The 17,688-nt window shown below is 37.0% G+C and overlaps 1 protein-coding gene and 1 non-coding gene across 4 annotated transcripts in view; both read right to left on the bottom strand.

Annotated features, from left to right (window-relative positions):
• The window catches only part of BCAR1 (BCAR1 scaffold protein, Cas family member), a 2,082,713-nt gene that overhangs the window by 1,198,592 nt on the left and 866,433 nt on the right, over positions 1-17,688 (bottom strand). The window lies entirely within an intron of this gene.
• On the bottom strand, positions 1,638-1,710 carry TRNAF-GAA. Its single transcript has one exon. It is a non-coding gene; the product is annotated as a tRNA-Phe (tRNA).

The following is a 17,688-nucleotide window of genomic DNA, read 5'->3' as shown; positions in this document are numbered from 1 at the left end:
ACAGTAGTCATACTGTTCATAGAGCTTATCTTGATCTGGCCAAAGCATTCAATACAAAACCTCATGTCACAATTGTAAGGGAATCATCATCTGTAAACACAGATCCTTGTGTGTTAAAATGGATTTCCAAATGGCTGAAAGGTGGAAACCACATAGTTTGTGGGGCAGGTGCTCTTCAAAATTAACTAAGGTAGCACCACTGGAATCCCCAAGGGTCTGTGCTGGGTCCTTGTCTGTCTGGCATCTACATCTCTAACCTGTAAAAAGATAATCAGACACTCTGGTTGACCAAATATACAGACAAGTGTTAACTAGATGTAATCACCAAACCCCATCAGATATCTGCACCCTTCAGAAATAATTTATTTTAATTAATACATAGTGCACAGAAAATGGACAAACTGAAAGTTAAAAAACGTAGTATTGTTTCTTTCAGAAAACAGAAGTTATCCACAATGCACAGTATAGATAACACTCCCTTACAAAGCAAAACAAAAAAGTAGTCAAAGATCTTGACATTTGGGTCAACATTTGCCATTTCTTCATTATCATTCTTTGGCTACTATTGTCAGGAAATTATTTTACTTAGCACCACTAGTAGCCAAAGAGGTCATTGTCTATCCATAGTCAGCACTGATCAGGCCCACTATGGAGTACAGCGCTCCATTCGGTATGTGTCTCACATGACATCTTAAACTTGGAAAGCCCCAGAATTTCCTAATGAAAAGGATTTCTAATCTTTACAGCCTTAGTTATGAGGAAAGACTAAAAGCCATTTCCCTGTTCTCTGTCTTATAGACTCTGAGAGATGATCTGTGTTGTGCTTGCCGTATCATTAGACAGCCAGTCCATGACCTCCTATATCGCAGAAAGACAAACAGCTCAGCTAACACTAGAACCAGTGACCTGAACCTCTATTAGCAGATAGACAGAACATGGTAGAGAGTCATCAACCAAAGGAGGTAAAGCCTGAAGGCGGGTAATGGCAATGTGTATTTGGTCATTAGACTAAAATATCCTTGAAACATGTATGAGTCCTGTGAAAAACCTGCTTCGTAATTTGGTCTTTTCCACCCTTGATAAGCTACCCATAAGCTAAACTTGTGTTCCACTTATTCCTGTACATGACAGCTTTATATCTATGCCTTTCCTGTTGGGATTCTGTTACTGCTTTTTGCATCTTCATTGTTTTGTGAAAATCTGTCCATGTAACCACATCCTCCTCAGCGAAAAAACTTCCTAACACCTCTCAGCCCCTACAGTCCTTTGTCATCATCCATTACTGTACTTTTAAAATGTGCTCCTTGTTCTTCAAACTTTAACCTCTTTGTTCCTGTGAAATAACTTCAAAAGCTTCTGCTATTATGGAATTTAGTAATCCTCTACAATACTTGAAAGCATGTGCTGTGTGTCTTCTCTTTTTCCTTTCTTAAAGGTTATAGATTCATAGGTTAGTACTGGGCTAGCTGCTCTTGTGGGCCATTTTAAGCCTATCCAATTACCTGATAGAATCAAACCCTGCACCTTGTGTCTGTACGGTAAATACCTTAACCATTATGCCAACCTCCCATGATAATATATGTACTCCCATACTCCCATATCCTATACCGAAAGGTTAAAATCTCAAAAGGTTTCCAGGCTGAAACCTGGGATTGAACCAAAACCATTTAGATCTTCAGTGTAACGCTCTCCCAACTGAGCTATTTCAGCTTATTAATATGTAAACCTCAAGCAGGCATTGGTCAGAGGTCAGGATCAAAACTTTTACCTTGTGCTTGGGGGGGGGGGGTGAAGACCTTAATCATTATGTCCAAAAGCTTTACCACTTTGAGGTACACCTCCAAACAGCTTCTACCCTATTCACCTCTTTTTATTTAGTAGTGATGAGCCTTTCAGGATGGAACAAAGGGGTTCTAATGGGATCTTACTATCTGTCTAAGGAAAGAACTAATGACTTTAGTTCTATTCAAATACATAGAATGCCAAAACACAATGGCATTTGACAGACAGCAAATCACTGAAAAATATTTGTGTCAAAATTTGCAACAATAAAAAAAATTACAAAACAACGCACAACTACAAGATGTTACAAGTAAGCAACTCCCATTACCACAACTAATTACATACTCTCAATCAGAAGTTGTGCAGCCTTATGGTAAAGAAAACACATTTTCTTCTGTGCAAAGCCAAATATTTTGTTTACTTAAAGGATGGAATACTGTGAAGTGAGAATATATTAATGGGAACACCGACCTTACAAGGTGATACATTTGATCTTGTCTAATGTAATTGAATTACATATGTTGGCATTCTAACAGTAGTAGAAACAATCTTTTTTTTCTTTTACATGAAAATCTCTGTGTCTCTCTCTCTCTCTCTCTCTCTCTCTCTCTGTACATCCTAGCATCCCTCAGATATTCTTAGTGATTGCGTACAATGAATTTACATGAATTCCTTGCATGTGCCCAATGTCCAGTGGATCAGGTTCTAACTGCCTGAAAAGAACTTGTTGAATTTACTTAGTCCTGACTTGCAGTAAATGAAGGATCACCAACTGCAACAGTCAACGCTGTAGTGGAAAGTTTCTTTTCCACAGTGTTATACAACAGTTAAGTTGATGTATATAATTTAGGGGAGCTGCTCCCCACACGGGGGTGCAGGGAACTATGCCTGCTGCAAAAGTGCTTTTTTCAATCTATGCAGGTCTTCTCTAGCCAAAGTGAGTTGTCACTCATTTGTCATGAAATAATCAGACTTTGAACAATCATGTCTTGAGCATTCACAGGGAAAGCATTGTATGCTAATGAAAGCAATGCTTCTCCGAATCTTTTCAATTTTTATTAGAAGGACATCATATCTCTGCCCATGCCATGTATAGTTGTTTCCTACATTTTGCATACTTAATTCATTGGAAAGACATGCTTCATTGAATCATTCCATTTTTTTATTACAATTACTTCGGAACTCCACCCAGTCATGTATAGTCTTTTTAAGGATTTTTTTCTTTAAAAGCACACAACTGCAATAAGATACAGCAAGTCTTTCATTACAAGAAAGTTAATGGAATCATGGAAGAAAATGTAGCAGGAGAGTTAAACGTTGCACTGGACAGGAATAACAAACAGACAATGCTACTAGAATAAAACAGGATACAAACAGTATGAAATTGATCAGAAAATGGACGGCCAGCTAGATATAGCAGCTGTAAATGCTTGAAGTACAGAGAACTGCAATAAAATCGCATTACAATATGCACACATATACACAATTCATCTTCTCTGCTGAATGTTATGCCTGTAAACTTTTACATCCTAGGCAGACAGCTCAAAAATACCTAAATTTGGAGGTATGTCTCCATTTTCAGGCTTGATTTATCACTTCTCATATTTTTCTGAATCCCAACTCATCACATGTGATTTCTGAAATTGTCTAGCACACTGAAAACCACACTAGAAGACTAACATTATAGCGGCACCACTAATTTAAAGAAAGAGATCACATATCTTATAACTCTGTCTTAAGCAAAAATTTGGCAAAACGTAATATTATAACCTGTTTTTTAACATACAGTCTACAAGTCATCCGCAAATGAACCATGACGCTGACTCTGAGCAACTCATTTCCAAATGCAGTACATAAAAACTGCAAAATAATATTTACAAATGGAATTTTGCACAACATACAGAAGTTTGACAAAAGGGTTCCTAAAATGACCATTCATTAAATTTCACATCAAAATTCCACAGGTTATAATCCTGCACTGTAATCAGATTAGTTACAGTGTAACTGACAAAATAAGAACAGCCTTTTTAACACTTTTTCAATAAATGCCAATAACTCTACCAAAACATTTTGAGCACAAATTGTGAATACATCATCTATGGCCCACCACCACATGAACTCTAACAATAAATTAGAGCAACTTGGATGCAGCATGCAATTCAAAAAAATGACATCAAAATACTGTTCACAAATGGAATTGCATAATGGCACACAGCAGTTTGACAGAAGCTTCCCTTGAAAAGGGATGATGAAAATGTAATACCAAATATCTACATATTTAAAAGGTTATAACCCTGTACAACAACCACCTAAATGGATGAAGTTATTACTTTATAGTAACACACACTACAAAGGATATAATTATGAAAAATATGAAAGATGCATATCACCTACATTTTTTTCGGTTTACTGTAAAGCTGAAGCAAAATGTAAAACGTAATGAGCTTAAGGAGGGACACAGACACACGCACACACACACACACACACACACACACACACACACACACACACTCATTTAACAAGGCTGATTGAATCATCATTGTCACTTAAGAGATTATATCACACAGATGGAAACTTTCCAGGTTTATTATATGATGTTATTCTCTAACTGACACATAGGTGGCACTACAGGGAGCACATTGGAACATGTGCCTCCCTTGTAAAAGTGGGTGCCCCCCCCTGAGTTCCCCAGTCACTGGAATACTAAAGGTCTCTCACCCAGATGGGCACATGCAAGCACAGTTAACACTTTCTGCCCAAGCAAGCAGGTGCAGCTGACACTTTTTGCAAGTGTTCTTACAACACAAGAAAGAGTAGGTCTTTTGAAAAGACTCTGAGATGTCTTTTAGTGTATGTTTAACCCGTAGTCAGGAAACATACTCCAAAATATCTTTCACTATATATTTTTAAGTAGGAGCAGTCAGAAGATGTTTTCCTGTGTGTGTGTGTGTGTGTGTGTGTGTGTGTGTGTGTGTGTGTGTGTGTGTGTGTGTGTGTGTGTGTGTGTATATGCACATGTGCAATGCCCCAGTTAGGGGCTTCTGGTTAAGTGACTTGCTCAGAGTCACACAGATATAGGTAGAAATAATCAAAACCTATAATCTTGAGGCAGCTCATTAAGAGGTAAGAGCCTTAACCTCCACACCAACTGCCAGACCTCCCTTAACTCCTTTTTTTGGGGTAAAAAAAAGTGTCATAATTGTCATTCTTTGGAAGATGCAGGCCCACACAACACCTGTTGTAATTCTGTTAACATTTTAAGTAAATTAGAGTTGAATGACACATAAGGCTCTGAGCTGCTAATAAAGTGCTTCCTTTAGTCAAAAGTAAAGGGTTTGAATCCTCCCACCTGAATTTCCTTACGGAGTGACTGTGAGCAAGTAACTTAAACCATACTCCTGGATCACCCTTGAAAATGGACACTTTCTGCAGTCTGTTTAATTTAGTTAGCAAATGGGTAAAAATAGCATTTAAAATTAGTCCCTTCTGGGGCCTCCCCCAATATATTTTGGCTTTGTTCAGAATTCTTGAGTAGACAAACTGAGAATAATGTTTGTCTGTTCCTTGCAAAATTTGTGGCTTTCTACATTTACTACATAATGTCAGACGTGTGAGTTTCAGTCTTTGTGTCCTTTAGAAAATGCTTGATACTACAAAGTCTATTACAATACACACTTTCTAAGTGTTCCTCATTTTGTTCTTTGTTTCTGATTTTTGAACTAAGAAGTTGAGAGGGCAGAAGGAAGTTTCATTGTAAGATTCTGACATCAAGGATATATTTCTGGGCTATTATTTATGAATTTGTGCCTCATTTAACCTCAGGGAAATATTTAAGGTGTACAGTAATACAAGAAGCTGAATTAATGGCTGTGTGCAGAGCCAGCCTAATGCACAGATGAGCTAGGCAACCGTCTAGTGCACCATGCTCAAAAGGACAGGAAGGGTGATCTTTTCAGTTTATTTATCTTTTTTTTTAGAGCAATGAAATATGTTGTTTAGTTGCTCCAAAAATAAATAAATAAACTGATTTAACAAGACATGCCCACCCCTCATTGTGACAACACCCCGAGGGGAGATGTTTCACTTAACTTGGGTATTTAAGCCAAGCAATGTGATGATAGAGCTGAGCATTGCAAGTCACAGAGCAGAGAGACCTTGCAATGTTCAAATTATTTAGTGTGAAGTGATAACACTCTCAGTACTGAGCATCTGCATCAGTATGATGTGAATTTTTTTCACTTTATGTTATTCTGTCAATTTCTCATGTTAATAATGCTAAAATTTTAAAATGTGTCCTTAATTTTTGGGGGTGATTTATTCCTGATTCTAGATGTGACTGGTTAAGAGCTATGGGGTTGGGGTTGGCTGGATAAATTAAACCATCATTATTGTCCTTTGCTCAGTTTTAAGCAGTCACTACTATCTGGCTTTGCAGGACTAGAGTACATTTGACAGAAGTAAACTGAACTACTTATACTTGCTATGCACAGACACACTAGCTATAATTGCTGGGCTGTGTGTGGAGGAAAATGAATAGCTGCATGCTGTTGTTTGCTTATTTTTCTGAGTTTGCAGGACTAGTATTATTTGTGCAAAGCAGCTTGGAATATTTTAATATGTGGCAAATGTTTGCTTGGAGCAAAGTTGAAATGCATTATATGGCCATCACCCATTCCTCTCAACCTCTTAGCTCAAGAAATATGTACAAAGAAAAAAATAAAGGCGGGAGAAAGGCATGCATTTTCTGAAGGATATGAAGTATGAAACTCAAAAGGCTGTCATTATTTACTGACTTTCATTATCAATGATTTGCCAGAAAACCACACAGTTTATGAGGCACAAAACAGAAATATCAAGCAAACATCTGGACATTCTGTCTGTGAAAATCTGGACAATTGAGAAGTATGCCATCCCCTTTTTAACAGAATCCAACATCTGAATTCTACACAGATGTGGCTAATAACTACGTGGTGGAGTTGTCTGGATGAAAGTGACTGACTCTCATGTGGCTTAATCAGTTTTACAGTTATTTCTGAAAAATAGGAGGTGGGGTTAAATTCATCACAAGAATAGCCAGTATAAGTAGACTTTGACATGGGCTTAGTAGCCAATGAAGTTCTGGGAATTCTGTGATGCATTTTTAACAATTTTTTTTTGACAAATGGCTGTAAACTGAGCATGTGACTCCTCTGCTCTGAACTCCATATAGTCGAAAATGAACCCTGCTCAGAGGTGTACACAGAAGGACACTGTAGCATATGGGGGAAGCTGGAGATGGTGTCATTATTTCTTTATCTTTCCTCCCAAACCTCACAGGTCAGTATCCTGTGTAGTTGTGTTGGGCTGGGGAAAGTGTATTCATTGCTTCTTTAGCTTTCCTCACAAACATCAGAGAGGTGCACATGGGGTCATTAAGCTTATATAGGAGCAGTATACTGTCTAAAAGCTGGTTGACAACATTACTGTAAGTATTTTTTTCCTCGTAATCAAACACCAGGTGCATATACAGGTGGCCATCTTTTGGCGAAGGGAAATAACCATTCTGTTTATGTATGTCTGACAGCAAATATGTTTCACTTGTTTTTTCAGTTTTGTCCAAGTGTGACATAAGAGGGGTACACAGAAGATGGCTGCTGGGTAGGGAGTGAGGAGGCATGTTTACACAGAAGATGGCTGCTGGGTAGGGAGTGAGGAGGCATGCTTTATAAACACATGACAGCAGTGACTTGAAATATATGATTGTAGCCATGTGTCTCTTAATTTTCTTCCCATTTTAACACCACATGGGGATACACAGAAACTAACAACTCTTTTTAATGTGGTATAGGGAGGCAGGTACAGTTAACCGATATGATTTATGTATCGTCATAAGCATTTGTCTTCTATGTGTATTGTGCACTGATATTTGGTTAACTCTGTACATTAAGCCTTGGATACAGCTCATTTTCCCACTTGAAATAAAAAAGTATTATTGAATTTCTTTACTTATGTATGATTTTTGTTCAGGCCATCACGAAAGCCAAACACTGGAAAAAAGTTCTAAAATGCACCTCAGAGCATCTATAACCCAATGGCTTCTGCTACCTAGCAGGACCTAGACCCCCAGCATAATTTAGTTATTGCAGTGTAAGTCTTGGTCAGTTAGGATATGTTGAAAGGATTCAGTGAAAACCAAAGGTGAAGAACAAGACTGAAGTTTTTGCCTTAATTGGGATTTTTGTTTAGTTCGTCATTGAATGGAAAAGTTGTTTAAAAAAACCCTGTAAAATGCACATCAGAGCATCTAGAACCCCCATGGCTTCTGGAGCTTGCAGCCCCGAGACCCCTGGTTTAATGCAGGTCTACCCCAGTTATTACAGTGTTGACTTGGTCAGTTTGTTTTTTATTAAATCATTTCAACACATCCTAAATTAAAGAACAAGACTATGAATTTCTTCTCTTTAATCAGTATTTTTATTCAGCCATCACTGTCTGTAAAAGCTTTTTTTTTTTTTTAAGAAAAAAAACCCCACTGTAAAATACACCTCATAAAAAAAACACCTGGACAGACCCCAGCTTTATGCGTTTGTTTGTTTTTTTTACACAGTTATCAGGGAGCAGTCTTTAATAAATGAGTAAATACAGGAAAAACTGAAGAGTAAAACAAACTGCGAAGAAAAGGATAAAAAGGCAATCTGGATGGTGTTACCAGGCCAGGATGGGTACGCACTGGATGGTACCTGTGTAATGAGTGGGATGGGGGGACACAGTGCTCTTTCTCTTAGGGCACCAGGTAACCTAATGCCTGCCCGGGGTGTGTGTCTGTGTGTTGCTGCGCCTGCTTGAGGGTCAAAGTACTAGCAATGTTGTGAACATAATGAGATAATAAATGAGATGGGGAAAAAGGCTGAAGTTGTTTGTCACTTAAAATTTGTAACTAGATCAGAATATAAGAATAATTTGCTTATTTTTTGTGTGAGTTTGTGTGGGAGTGGTCTGAAGATTTTCAACTTACTCTCAAGTCTCTAATGTTTGAAGAATTGCCTGTGTGGTAAAACACATTATATTATAACTGCTATATAACTTTGTTTGTCTTATAAATAGTGTAAACGGAAAATTTTACGTTGTAACCAAATGACTGTGGTGGCAAGCAAAGACAGACTTTTTTATAAGTATAAAATCCATAGTTTAACCATGCTGTGAGCTTCCTCCTTGGTAGTAAGGAAATGTGCCACATTTTACTAATCTGTTCCACATTGTACAAGATAGTATAGTATCCCACATTTTGTAGATGGTAGGCTGAATATTGCTCTAGTTTCTTTAATTCTTTTGCTTGTTGGTGTTATGGACGGTATGGAATTCATGATATTGCAAGCCTGTTATTATATGTATTGCTTGGTGCTGACTGGAGTTCATTGGGGGGGTTTTGGAGGGGGGGGTTGCTTGGTTTGCTCATCTGGGGCCTTGGTATTTTGCAACTAGAGTTGTTTTTCCCAAGACAACCATTGAAGACCTGGGTATGTGGTAAAACAAGTATAAAATAACATTTTTACCATGCTGTGAGCTCCCTCCCAAGTTGTTAGTAAATGTACCACATTTTGCCCATTTGTTCCACCTTATAAAAGGTAGCACAATGCTTCATATTTTGAAGATGAAAAGTTGATTATGGCTGCAATTTTTTAAATGTTTTGCTTGTTGGTGCTATGGATGCTATGGCAATTTCAAACTATACTAACCTGTCTGGAAACGAAAGTCTGAAAATGAAGAAACCTCAGCTTAATACTGTAAGAATATGTAGTTTTAATTATCTTAGTTATTAAACCTGCAAATATTTAAAGTCTTCTGCTGTGAATTGTTCGCAGACATTTATAATAACATTTAGAAAACATAACTGCATAATTTAAAATCCTGTACATCCAAAAAAAGTATTCAAGTTCTGGAATGGGTTATTGTGACCAGACATTCCCTTTTGAGTACTATTCATACTAAATTGTCCCTACTGTTGAAGAATGTCCCTGAGCTTTGTTTCAATTGTTTGCCATGTCCCTCATAACATTTTTCTTTATTTTCTGGTAAATCACTAAAGATTACAGTCAGTCAGTCATGCAAGTCACTAGAGTTTTATATGCATTGTTCAAAAAATACATACTGATGTAAAACACATTCTAATACATTTTTAAATTAATTAGAGTAATATTAAAAATTTTCTTAATTTACCCCCCCCCCCCATTAATTTTGGCTTTATCAAGAATTTTTGACCAAACAGGTTGTGAGGTGTGGTGCAACCCAGAACATTCAGATCTAAATTATTTATTTTGGTGGTACATCAGCAAATCAGAAAAAAAAGTACCAGCTGGTTCATGTTGTTGCATTTACTTGGTGCAGTTTTTGTCTTTATCAGGGCTGTTTCCCTTGAAAAAGGCTGGAAAACTACAATTTTTATTTGAAGTCTCAGTAGCTCAACAGATAGCATACTTGTTCTTGCTGTAGAAGGGAGTGGGTTCGATTCCCACACTAATTACTTAGATTAATTTTCTAATACTGACACTGCAGTGCAGCATAAGGTGAGGTGCTGCATTCCTTGGTGTGCCACCCTTCAAAACCCAAAAACATCATTGTAATCCAGGAGCTGTTAAATGGCCATTCTTGGCTCTACTTCAAATAACTTGGCAGACATTTTAATTACTTTGCTATTCACCAGTATCTGCAGTGGGAAGATGTGTGTTTGATGTTGAACATTGGCAAAATGTGCTTATTTGCTTAAAAATATTTTCCTTAAAACATCAAAAAACAAAAAAGTCTTAATTTCTGTTCTTGACTTTGGGTTACTGATATTTTGTTTTTTTTTCCACCAAGGAACAAATGTCTTTGTGCATGACATTTTCCCACCTCTTTGGTATCATTAACTACATCCTTGACTTTTTTACAATGTGGCAACCCAATAATTCATCCAAACCATAATCTCTGAACATGACAAATCAGTAGTTTCTCTGTGTTGTGAACATTGTCAGGATTTGTAATTTTTTGGCATTCAATTTTTTTTTCATAAGGAAATAGTCTAATTTTTAACAAAGAATTATGGATTTGTTACCATGTGTCATGTATTCTACACTTTATTGGTATGGTGTTCTTTTTTTTTCACATCCCATGTGCCCCATCAGTTAGCTCCTGTGCCCCGGCAAGAAAAGGAACCTGAAGGCACCTCTGGACTAACAAGGAAGGAAAATACCATGAACTCCTTGAAGGGGGAACTGGTTGGAAAGGACTGTGCTAATTATTTCCCAAAAGTAATTCATACCGGGTGAGGTGGAATGGCCTTCTTCTTGGAAAACCAGGCTAACAACCATCTTCTATTTCTTTTTTTTTTTTTTTTTTTTTTTGGGGGGGGGGATTGGATACCTAAGGACTATTTGCTAGTCTTCATCAGTGAGTTCTCTTCCATTTTGCTTCACCTGCTGCATTCTGAAATTTCTATATTGTAGTAGGCAGATTGCACTGATTCTTTAGGTAGATACTGGTGTTAGGACTATCAACTAGTGAGTCTGATGTATTCTAATGCCATCCATCGATCTGACATTTATTTTATACTTCTCTGTGAATTCACATACCTGTAGTATATTTAATTCCCAAACTATATTATTTACTAATTTTAATACAAAATTATACTCACATCCAATGGCACATAACTGGATACTTACTGATTTATATAAGGGCAACTGTGTTGATAACATTTAAGTGTTGGCATCTGCCATTCAAAGAGCTAGGAAGAGAGGGAGAGAGAGAGACATACAGAGTGAGTTTGCTTAGCTAAATACCATAAAGTTTTACATACAGCTGGTTCATTTTCAGGTGTGGTAATGTAACCTGTAACTTTAGTGTACAAGACTGCTGTGGCAAATGACAATAAAATATTGTGGGAGCAGGAAAGGAAGTTGTACCACTGAAAGCTATTAACAGTCCTTTCCTGAAATTATTGTGTGCATGTCTGTATGTATGTGTGATAGTTTAACCAAGTCACAGTTACTACGGATAAGCTAGCATTGAAAGGCACTAGGCTCAGAGGTGGGTGAGTTCCTGTGGATCCAATGTTTATAACCCTGCTGTGCCGTACTTTAGTTTGAACATTACTCGGGTGAGGCTGGTGTGGGTCATATGCCATTGCAGCAGTGTGTATTTGGTAGACACTGACTGTTAAGGTCAATCTTTCTCACATTTATTTATACTCACACACACATATAGATAGATAGATAGATAGATAGATAGATAGATAGATAGATAGATAGATAGATAGATATAGAGGTACATGACATTGGATCTATGACATAACTGAGCTAAAATGCATTTCAACAAAGACAAAAATAACTGAATCACATTTCAGAGAAAAGTGTATAAGACTACACAGAAAATCATTGCTGTTGTGGTTTTGGATCATAAGAATTAACTATGTAATTAGTGGTCATCACTGCTTTTTCCTTGCTAATACCAATTGTTATGTTGTAGCTCTATCTCTAGAAGTTCGTATTTTTGTGTTAGCAGTAACTCACTGTGTGAGAAGTTTTCTCTTTTCTCTGTCGTTACACAATGGTGGACTTTGTATATTTAAGTAAAGGGGTACGGAGAGCTTGACCCCTCCCCCTGCAAGTTTTTTGCTTGGGGACCCTCTTCCCTGTATCCCAGTGTAAACTGTGTGTGTGTGTGTGTGTGTGTGTGTGTGTGTGTGTGTGTGTGTGTGTGTGTGTGTGTGTGTGTGTGTGTGTGTGTGTGTGTGTGTGTGTTCATGTCTGCTGCCAAGCTATGGTTTGGTGATCTGGCCAGATTAGTTTTGTGGTTCTGTGCCTTTTGTCCACAGACAGCCAGTCATGATAAACTCTGGCTCCAACATGACCCAGAATTCCAGAAATGGATTTAGTTGGTAATCTGAGAATGAATAATTAATGTATGAATTGAAAAAAATGTTAAGTACTGGGTCAAAAGGTTTTTGCACCACTATAGCTTTTTACTGGGAATGGAAGCCTTCTAACAATGATTACTTCAAATATTAATAAGAATGATGTAGTATAAGCCAGCATGTGTCTGGTATCACATGAATGACAACATGGGGCAGGACAGGACAGGGGTGCATATCATGTAACTGCACAATAGGCAGACCTTGACCACAGCATATTGATCAAGATACACTATTTAAATGTTGTTTATACAAAGCAATTATTAGTACTAGTAGAATAAATTTATCTGAGGCAGATTGTACAAGGAGAAAAACTTTTTTTCTGGGGAACATAGTGTAACACATTTTTTTTTTTCTGACTAGGATGCATATTTACTCATGTCTCATTATGCCCGAGTTAAGCTGATAGCAGGGTGGTTGAGTGGGGTGAACAGGCTTTTTCAAGACAATATGATGTGTAAATTACTTCTCTGAAAATATACAACTATTCAATGCCACAAGATACAAGTTACAATTGTGGAGGACTGAAGCAGAGCCTTATATTAGGGTGGGGCAAAGGGGGTAGTTGCCCCAAGAGAAAACTGTCAAGGGTCCTGATTAAGCAGGTGTCGATAGTGCAGGAGTGCAGCACTGGTATTTGTTAATGAGATGCTGGCACTGCATTTGTGGTCATGGCAGACTGCAGTGACAAGTGCTTGCTTATGAAAGCTGATACTGCATTTGGAACATACCTCTCAACTGCTTTGCTTAAGAATTCCAGACAAAGCCAAAAATAATGGGAGAACAAACATCCAAAATCATGCGCAATTTTTAAATATTACACTAATTCATCTAAAAAGTCAATGGCGTAATAGATTTTGCATCAATTTTCTTTACATGACAAAGTATGACTCTGAAGTCTGGCATTACTGACTGATTGTATCCACAGTAATTGACAAGAAAGTCAAAAGTTCTGTGACAGGACAAAAATGTGAGGCAAAATTAGAGATGTACTGCAAAAAAGGAATAATAGCATGTGGTAGTTTTTAGCAATTTACAATGTATCAATCAACTTGCTATGGTCTCAGAGTTGAAGAGCTTTTTTTCCTCCTTTTTAATGGTCTTCAAGGTGAAATGTTCTTTTTCTTGCTACTGATGCTGTCAGAGGCACACTCAGCAGATGCCAGTGGTACAGGACTGCAGCACTATTATTTGTTAATGAAATGTTGGCACTGCATTTGTGGTCATGGCAAACTGCAGTGAAACGTGGAGGTACCTTCTTAGGTGTGGTGCCCTGTTGTGCCCGTTCAGCTCAATCAGTCTAAGGCCAGCCTTTAGTGGTATGTAGTACTTGCCATTTGAGTGAAAAGATTACTAATGTAGAACTTCTGTACAGTGTTGAAGCCTGGAAATATAAATATTTTGTACAGATTCTAAAATGCAGGTAGAAAAAAATCAACCGATGAAGACTGAGCTGTATATTTACCTAATATTACAAAACACAGGCCACTTCGCCAACATAACCCAAATTACCAGGATGAATCCAGTCTCAGAAACCAAACAGGTTATACACTCACAGGGTGACTCAGCAGGATACCATCCCTAGGACGATAGTTGTTTTTAGGTCAATTATCATCTTGTCCCTTCACCAAATAACTTAATAATTAGATTAAATGATTGCCTTGATTTAGTCTAAAACAACTGAAAGAAACACTGCTGTTTATATCTCTCATACATAGTCTGACCATTTCAGCGTTATTAACACTCCTTTGCTAAATGACAGTTGCATATGACTTACACTAGAACAGTGATAAAACATGTATTTGTGTATGAGCCTTCCTATGGCTATATATGAAATATTACATTTATTAGAACCAAGATTTGACAAAATGGCGTTCAAATAGTCACTCTCCAATTAACCACCTAATCCAACTCAGAGTCACAAGGGAGCCAGAACCTATCCCAGTAAACAATGGCTGCAAGCCAGAGAAACTAACCTTGTCTAGGATGCCAGACTATTGCAGGATATGCACAAACGTTTGCGGCATGCAGACAGTTTGGAGTATCATAATTCCACTTATGGAATATTTTCAGGATGTGATAGGAAACTATCACCCGCCAAAATGCAAAGCTATCATACCGAGGACATAAAGATTCCCGACAGAGAACACACTAGCCAAGCACCAAACCTGAAAACCAAGGGCATTAAAGGAGCAGTGATGAGCTCTGCACCATTGTGCTACATAAAAATGAAACAAAAAGGTTTCTGTTACTATTTGCTGACAACTTTTAGATAGAAAACATCCAAAATAACTTTTATCAGACAGTTTGGAAAGACTGGTCAGTTGGCTTGAGATTGTGCTGTACTCATCTACACCAACAGGTAACGAAAATTCAGAAAGTACCAGAATAAATTGTTCGGATTAAGCTCACACCCTAATGCATAACTTCTCTATTTCAGAAGCAGAAAAGCATCATTCTGACATTGACTTCCACAGTATTCCTGAAACACCTAACATTCACATTTACATTCTAATACTCATAACATCCCAAGCATATCTCTCTCTCTAAGTTATTTATTCCTGGTACTCTTATTGGCAAAGCTCACTTTTAAAACCCTCTTGCCTGTGGGGAGCCAAAAAATATAGCATTTATTAGCCAAAGGCAGCAGTTTAACAAGTTAATCACTCTTACATTCTGTCTGATCAGTTTTGTTGTTTGCTCTATGGGATGGCTTCTTCATACCTCTCTCATGAATAGCTCTATGGAAAATGCATACTCAATTAGAAAATGACTTAAAGTTACAAAGCCATGTGAAATAACAGGAGCCCAAGGGACTAAATACACAAACCATACCTCGTCTGATTTAGACAGCTTTACAAAGTGGGCATGCAGCTAGTTATGGCTGACTCTTGGCACATTGTGTATTTATTTTGGAAGTGCTGCTCACTGTGAGAGGTTTATATTTAATGACACAAGTTATTCCACAGCAAATTTAGCTCACAAATTAAATGTTTTTTGGCCTCCAAAACTTGAACCTGTCATTGTGGGCTCCTGATTTGAAAGTTACAGCAATTTAGTTTACTACTTCTGCAGTGTCTGTACAATGAAAGGGTAACTAGAGTCCCACAGTTTCTCATTTTTGAAAAGTAATTACAGTGCCCATAATTTGTTATATGTGCCTATCTGAAAAGTTTGTCAGGAACCTAAGTCATCACATTTGCCATTACAGAAGGGTGATTCTTTATCACTATAGTTGAGACTGCAGACTCATTTTTTTCTTATCACTCTGTTCGAAAATAATGTGTTTTGTTGAAGATATCTCATCTTATAAATACTGTGAAAGGTGTTTCTCAGCAATGTTTCCTCACCACCATTTATTAAGAAGCCTGAATTAATGAACACAGCAAATGTAGGAGAAGCAGGTTTGAAGCCCACTCCCACGATGCAAAAATATAAGTGTTATTTTATTTTCTCTTGCTTCAGTAGTTCCCATTATAGATCTGTTAAAAAATATACTGTTTTATTAGTCTGGCTACAGTGTTAAAGCTAATAGGTGAAAAAGACCACACTGTGAATTTCAATATATTATGACCGAAATGCTGTTTTAGACTATATTTTATATATATATATATATATATATATATATATATATATATATATATATATATAAAATGCTACTACATTCGCTTACTGTTTTGGAAAAGTCCTTGAAAAGCCTGTATTCACTAATATGGCTGGAATTAGAACATTGGCCTATTACATCTCTAATGACTCACTGTAAGAGTTGCTTCTTAATAAGCAATAAAATGCACAAAAAAGGCATTGAATACTAAATGGTGTTGCTTGGTTTTGTTACTTTATACCAGACAAAAAAAGAAATATTTAAACTAATTTATTATATTTTTTTGTTGACTGTGTAAGCATAATCCTACACCTGCAGTGTGATCAATTGGAAGTGTTGTTCGGTCGTTAGAAGTGTTAATTACTACATGGCATGATCAATGACCAGTTGTCATTGGCATCATGAAAAACCAGAGTGTGTAGGAAAACTCAAGGTCTCTCACTTTTGATAAGCGTTTTGATATTTCTGTAGAACAATTCACATCAAGCAACATGGTTCCATTTTACGGCAAATAGTTTTGATAACTGGAATACCATAAAACTCACTTTGAAATGAAAAGTTCTTTTCAATAGAGTGTAATGACTTAACAGATTAATAATTTGATGACTGTTTAAAGGTTACTGTATGATCTATTTACTCCAGGTAGATGAACAGACTATTCTGCTGGATTTTACAAACCTCCCCAGAGGTTGTAAGGCCTTGGGGACTTTATATTGAATACGAGGTTGTGGATATAACAGGGGAAGCGTGTTCTACCCATTTCGCACAGTTATTTTTTTCTGTTAAACGCTGTGTAATCATCTATCTTCCAAGGCGTAATGTATCATATCCCCTGATGGCAAAGAAATAAGACACTAAGGCCTTATTTTGATCAGTTTCTTTATTGTATTTTCCACTGCCTACAGGAATAAACTAACACTTTCCCTCACAGCAACAGAAATATTTACTTTGCTCTTATCATTAAAAGAAAAACAAGTCTACATGTCAGCCACTGAATACATTATAATATTAACATAAATCAATCTGAAAAAAACTTACAATCAATAGCACTTATTAAACCCACAGCATAAATGCTGTAATTCATATGTAATAAAATATTTAAGTATACTTATTGATGGAAAACATAAGCAAACAAACTACAATATGCAAGGAGTATTTCCTGGACATGGCTGGAATGGAATCTGTGTTTGGCTACTGAAAAGAAATAGCATTGAACAGCTAAATATCAAACAAAAAGCATCTGAAACATAAGTGACTGAATACAACTTTTTCCGAAAACCCCCCCCAACAAAATATCGAATAGCCATAGTTCGTCAACAACCAGGAAGTACCACAATGCATAAGGGGGTCTATGTCAATTATTCAAATGCTTAAAATG

The sequence above is a fragment of the Protopterus annectens genome, chromosome 8.part0, assembly GCF_019279795.1.
Source record: "Protopterus annectens isolate FY-2018-M chromosome 8.part0, PAN1.0, whole genome shotgun sequence".
Taxonomy (NCBI): Eukaryota; Metazoa; Chordata; order Ceratodontiformes; family Protopteridae; genus Protopterus; species Protopterus annectens.
This window is presented reverse-complemented; position numbering and strand designations above follow the sequence as displayed.